Consider the following 6,150-nt stretch of genomic DNA (forward strand, 5'->3'; position numbering starts at 1 on the left):
GAAGACGTATTCCGTGGAATACGCTTCCACTTAAGCCACGTTTCGACGGGCCTGGGTCCCTGACAGTGGGTCCCTTGGCCCACTGGTCAGGTTTGACCAGTCGCCCGCGCCCTCTTTCTTCTCTAGCCGAGCCGAGGCGGGGCTCCGGCGATCGCTGTCAACGAACGGCGGCTCCCCGCGGGGTTCTGAGGGCGGGGATGGATCCGCCAGTCCAGGGCGGTCCTCCCGGTGGTCGACAGGCTGGCGGGGACGAAGGGAGTCTCCGGCGGCGAGCTCTGCGGCGGAGGTGGCTTCGGGAGGGATTGGGGGTTTGGGCTACGGTGGCTCCCGATCGCGTTTGAGAGGCGGAGTGGCTCCGCAGGATCTAGGGGAAGAGGATGGGAGCACGGGAGGGGTTAGGGGCCTCGGCCTTGGCCGGATTTTGCCGGGGCGTGGCGGCGGCCGAACCTGCCGGAGATGGGGAAGGGAAGGGCCTCTGGCCAACTGGGGAGGAGGGGGCTTCCTACTGCTCGAACGAGGCTGCTCACGAGCTTAGGCACGAATAGGAGGGCTATATATAGCCCGGCGTGGTCGGTTCCTGTGGCCATGGATAAGAACACCGGCGAACCATCATTCTGTTGCAGCAGGGCGACGTGGAGGCGATGGGCGCTAGCGGACGGGCTCGTGGATGAGCTCGGGCTCTTCCATGAGCGAGCTGGCGCGCTGGTGTGGCTCGGGCGGCGCCGTCCAGGGCAGGAGTTGTCGGGGCGGCGGTGGCGGCATGCGATGGTGGTGCTGTGGGGTGTCAGGGGGTGGCCAGGGCGGCTCTGCGATGAGGGAGAGGTCGGGGTGCGACGGCTGTGAGCGGGAAGGGACTAGAACGGGCGCGGGGAGGCGGCAGTGGGATGCGGCGACTCGGGCGCACGCATGTGCAAAACGCGCGCTCTGGCCGCGCCCAGAGCACGCACGCCAGGTGCTTGATGCAATGCCAGCGTGTGCTAGAGGGCTAGGGAGAGGCTGGTAGCATCCAGGTCTGGGTTAGAGTTAGCTAGGAGTTTAGTGGACAAGGTTGCTGGGTCAGAGGGTCAAGTCCACAATGCAAACCAAAAACCAAGCCAAAACTGGCCATGCACACCAGGTGTTTGACAGAATGCCAAGGGCATCTAGGCAACTCTTGGGGTGGCCAAAAACTCCAGATCAGAGCCTCTTTAGGTGTAGGTGATGGTGGCAAGGTTAGTTTGGCAAGAATAGAAACTTGTTAGTGCAAGTTTTTGAGAAAACTAATTCTTGACAGAAAGTAAAGGGTATCATTGTATGGACCAAACATACTCCAATGGGCCCACTCTCCTGGACTTAAGGGTTTTGTAGGGTGATCTAAAAGCAGGAAAAAGAATCATGGGTAAAAGGGCAAGTCCAAATATGGTTGTAGTACAAATCACCAAGCTGGACCAGAATGAAGATGAGGATGATTTACTCAAATTTTTCAAAGAACATAAAAGGGTTTTTGCATAAAGTTGAATCATATGCTACTACTAACATCCCATAATTTTGGTGGAAGCTTTAAAGAAATATTTAAATAGGTTGTAGTGCAATTTTACAAACTGGACCAGATTTGAAAACTTGAGGTAGGGCTCAAAATCTCCAATGACTAAAAGATATTTTTGCATAAAAGTGATTTAGGAACATCACATGACATCCCCAATGTTTTTGTGAAGATTTTAAAAGAGTATTAGAAAGGGTTGCAGTGCAAACTGACTCCAAAACTTATAAAAATCTATTTTAAAAGAAATAAAGCTCAGGAAAAATAGTTATATAAATAATTTCACCGATAAAAAGAAATGTTTTCTTGAGAGGGTATACAAGTCCAACAATTCATTTGTAAAGTTTTCACTTGGGGTAAAAACTCCATAATATCAAAGAAAGGAGTGGTTCTGAAATCGAGGAAAATCCAAAAAAATTGAAAATTTTAATTCCTGGCAAAATTTTAATAGATAAATCATGGTTAAATTTTTGGGGTGTTACAGTACTGTTGCATGTACCGTGCTAGGTCTCTCTGCCATCGACGCCACCACGACGCCCGACAACGTCGTCCTTCTGTGCGAGTCCATTCTCCCACAGCAAACTCCGAATCTGCACCGCGCCACGCCGTCAAGATCCGTCGCCATCAGTGTGTAGGATGAAGCACCGCTCCACCAAAGAATCCGTCCTTTGGTCCCTCGATCACGTGTGTACCTCCAAGAATGACGCCCCCAAGGGAGGAACGACACCAGAGCGCCGCCGTCATCCGGTCATTCGATCTAGGGTTTCCCCCGGAGGTAGCAAAGAGTGGCCTTGAACTTCTCCATTGCGATACCTTCAAGAAGGGAACGGCGCAGGTAGCGCCGCCACCGCCGGCCTTAGCAGAAGCCGAAGGCAGGTTTTCACCCAGATCAGTTCGAAGGGATCCAACTCTCGTGCCCGGGCCGCCGTCACCACCAGCACCACTAGGCAGACCCTGGAGTATCGGCAGATCAGCGAACCGCCGGCACCACCGCATCCAGATCACCGGCCACGCCGAGCCGCCGCCATCTCCCGTGCCATCCGGATCAGAGACGGAGCCGCCTACCGCGCACAGGGACCGCCGCCGCCTGCACACGTCGGAGCGCCGCCGAGAGCCCAGCGCCCACCACCGCTCGCCGAAGCCAACCGCCGCCCGAGCACTGGCGCCACCGTGGAGTTAGATCGGGGGGAGACGTCGCGCGCCGACCACCCTCGTGGACCCGCCGCACGCCCGATCGCCGGCGCCATCAGATCGGGAGGAGGAGAAACCCGCGCCTCGCCGCCCCGCGCAGACTACGCCGCCGGCGCCACCAAGCAGGGGAGCCCCGCCCAGATCCGCCGAGCCGAGCGCCGCCGCGAGGGCCGGACGTCCCGCGCCGCCCAGGAACCTCGCGAGGAGGGAAGGAGCCCTGCCGACGCCGACGCACGTGCGAGCTTTGCCCGGTGGCGTCCCCTGGCGACGGCGAGGGAGGGGTAAGGCGAGAAAGGGGAGCGGTGGCGGCGATCTAGGGTTCCGACCGGGCCGCTCGCGGGAGCGGCACGGGGAACGGGGCCTGGTCAAGTATGAAAGCAGAATATTGTTAAGCTATGTGATGGATCAAACTGAAAGGCAACTGAAGGGTTATTCAGGACAGTTTACCTTATCTTTGCATAGCACGAAGTTGTGCTTGGTAGCTATTAAGCTTCCTTGCCGACAAATCATGTTCATCAGTCGCTGGAATGTTTACATTATCACCCTGATCAATATGCTCACTTAACTCAGACCATATCTTCTCAATCTGTGATTGAATATCGTAATACTGCATGATCCTTTCTTCTGTCTTGCATTCCAGTTCGTCGAGCACAGGAACGACAGCAACAAGTTGTTCCTTGAGCGACACGTAGCTCTTGTCTTGCTGCACAAGTGCTGAGAAATTAACAAAAGCATCCTAGTAAAAAGATTAACGTAAGGTGGTATTTCCTAGAGATTTAGTACAAGCCGGTAGCTACTTTTGACCAAAAAAGCAAATAGGTATCGCCAAACCCTATTACCGAAAAAAACTTCCGCTCCGCTTTATATTATAAAGTAAATCGCTCGAGCCAACCATCCAACATAGTTCAGACAATAAACACACACACACACACACACAAGGGGGCACGCCCCAATCCGAGTACAAGGTTCAATGCTGAGAGCACAGCTTAACAAGCCCCAAATGAAAAAACACAAAAAAGCACCACATGTAGCAAGCTCAATCGGACACCGGAGGAGGGGGCGGCAGCGGAGGTGCCACGCGGAAGGCCATCGAGCGGAGGTCGGCGAGGAGGGTGTTGATGGCGTCCCGGTCCTGAAAGCGGCTAAGCGGCTGTCAAAGCCCTATTTAGTAGCAATCTACAACTTGAATCATGCATGTTACCAACAACAGCCAGATTCCATCATCTCGTGGGAGCCAAGCAACCACTCAGGAAGTCAATAGACAACCAACCCAATTAGTGAATCATCATGACGATGATTAGTATGCATACCTTGATATACAGCTTGTGCTCCCCTAGAGTTGCCACTAACAATGCAACCTTAGCTTCTTTAAGTGGCCACAGACAGGTGCAGCTGGACCCTGGTCTGATTGGCATCGTCCACCTTCCTGCGGTACACCTCCAAGCATTCTATTTCTATCTCTTGACAAGACCTTGCTCTTCTGACCCTCACTTTCCCCTACCTCTGCCCAGATTCGCTGAGTGACAGAAACAAGAGGGCATGAGTAATCAACGAGGTTTCGTGTTTTACCTACACGTACACCAACAATCTAGACAGATGAGAGAGATAGAGCTCACCTTGTTCTTCAGTCTTCCTCTTGTCTTCTTCATTGGATTTGCACACATCTTATTTAGAAAAAAATATAAATTGAGAAATCAAAATCAGATTATCAAAGAACCAGGTGGAAATCAAGGGGCAAGAAAAATAGAGGAGAAAGATAGATGTGCAGCCAAGATTGGGGATGGGGCACGACGACCGGAAAGCAACGGTAGGCAGTGAAGGCCGACTCCATTCCACCATCACCTGAACGCTCCTTCCTAACATCTCCCCTTCCCACCCTCCCCTACTCCTCCACACCCACCATGATTCCTGAGCCCGATCCAGAATCATGGTACATCGAGAACGTGAGGAGGTGCCGCTTGCGGGGAAGAGTGAAAGAAGCAGAGAGACGGTTCCTTCTTTCCGCTGTCCAACGCTGCCACACGAGCCGGTGGTGAGGCGGTGGCTGGCCGGCGTCACCCCTCCCTCCTCGATCTCTCATCCTCACCGTCGTCGACCTGCTCCTCCCCTACCACTGAATTCCTGCGCGGGGCAAGGATGGGGGCTCCTAAGGGGACAAGAAGGACTCTGGGCGGGGCGGCTCTGGCGTGATGGAGAGAGCGGGGATGGGGAGGCGGCCGCTGCACGGGGTAGCAGGGGGAGTGGAGAGCGGGGAAGGAAGGACGTGAGGCTCGAGGAGCATGGAGGATTGGTTGATAAGGTTTCATCAGGCTCGATCCACCCATGTCGCCCACTACCATCGCGGTCAATCGTTTTTTCACCGAAAACAGATGGGACGCACACTGCAAGCTGGGTCCACCTGTCATTATTGACTGAAGCACGAGAGCATAACGTGAAGAGAAACGAATGACTGAATATTTGACAACACTGTAAAAAAGTGCCAGCGAGACAGATCGTTCGATCCAGAACGAGTGTGCGAAGCAGTTGCTCTAGAACGGCGGGTAGCATAGCGTTGTTTATATGTTCGATAATTCCTGCATGATGAATGTGAGCTCAACTGACACTCGTGATCATTGCGGCCATCTTAGTTTCCCTGAATTATACTCATCTCCGATTCAGTCTATGTATCTTATACTTACTAGATCATCGAAGGCGCGGATTGCAGCGCCCGTCCATTTTTACAATAGATTGCTAGCCATTTATGACGTGAAAATAAAATTTAGATGAAGTGTGTCTTCAAAGTAGCACATATTGATTTCTTTTTACTAGATAAACCAGTACAGGGAATACATAATATATTGAAAGTAGTAATCTAATCGGTTTACAAAAAAATAGAAGAATTTAATTGGTATTATTACTATAAGAAAAGGGACACATGCATGATGCACTCTGCAAACGTTTATCTTTTTCATTTTATTTCTACCAAATCATTAGTGGATAAGAAGCAAAATTTACCCTTTATGTGTGTCCAAATGTTGCATAATAGCAGAATGATGGCAACAACTATAGTTACACAGGAAATAATACACAGGAGGAAGAAGAAGAATAGCATGAAAGCTCCGCATGAATAGCAGGGTTCATCTGCAGTAAACCAAGCCCCCAACCATAGCACTCCATTGTATAACCAGCACCGACTGCCATCCTTATCAAAAGAGCAAAATGATACATGAATAAATTAACACAGCAAGGTAGAATAATATTAGATAAAATATGCCGCCTTTATAACTCAAATCTAAGTGCCTTCTTGTTCCCAGATAACCCAAATTATATACTATATAATATACATGGGTAAGTGATTAATGGCTTTCCTTTAAAAAAAGTTGATAATGCCCAGCATGGCGATGAGGGAGCTTTGGCAGTCAAGAAAGGTTTTAGTATCCTGCAATCAGCTCCTCTCTCTC

General features: G+C 51.5%; 1 long non-coding RNA gene across 2 annotated transcripts; it reads right to left on the reverse strand.

Annotated features, from left to right (window-relative positions):
- Positions 1–3,545: 3,545 nt before the first annotated feature.
- On the reverse strand, positions 3,546–4,997 carry LOC119290123. 2 transcript variants are annotated; one of them, XR_005141736.1, is made up of 3 exons: positions 4,327–4,997; positions 4,021–4,226; positions 3,546–3,842 (listed from the first exon to the last, which is right to left on the reverse strand). It is a non-coding gene; the product is annotated as an uncharacterized LOC119290123 (long non-coding RNA). The 2 variants fall into 2 exon arrangements; XR_005141730.1 differs by having other exon boundaries at positions 3,546–3,852.
- Positions 4,998–6,150: the final 1,153 nt, after the last annotated feature.

Source organism: Triticum dicoccoides, chromosome 1A (genome assembly GCF_002162155.2).
Source record: "Triticum dicoccoides isolate Atlit2015 ecotype Zavitan chromosome 1A, WEW_v2.0, whole genome shotgun sequence".
Taxonomy (NCBI): domain Eukaryota; kingdom Viridiplantae; phylum Streptophyta; class Magnoliopsida; order Poales; family Poaceae; genus Triticum; species Triticum dicoccoides.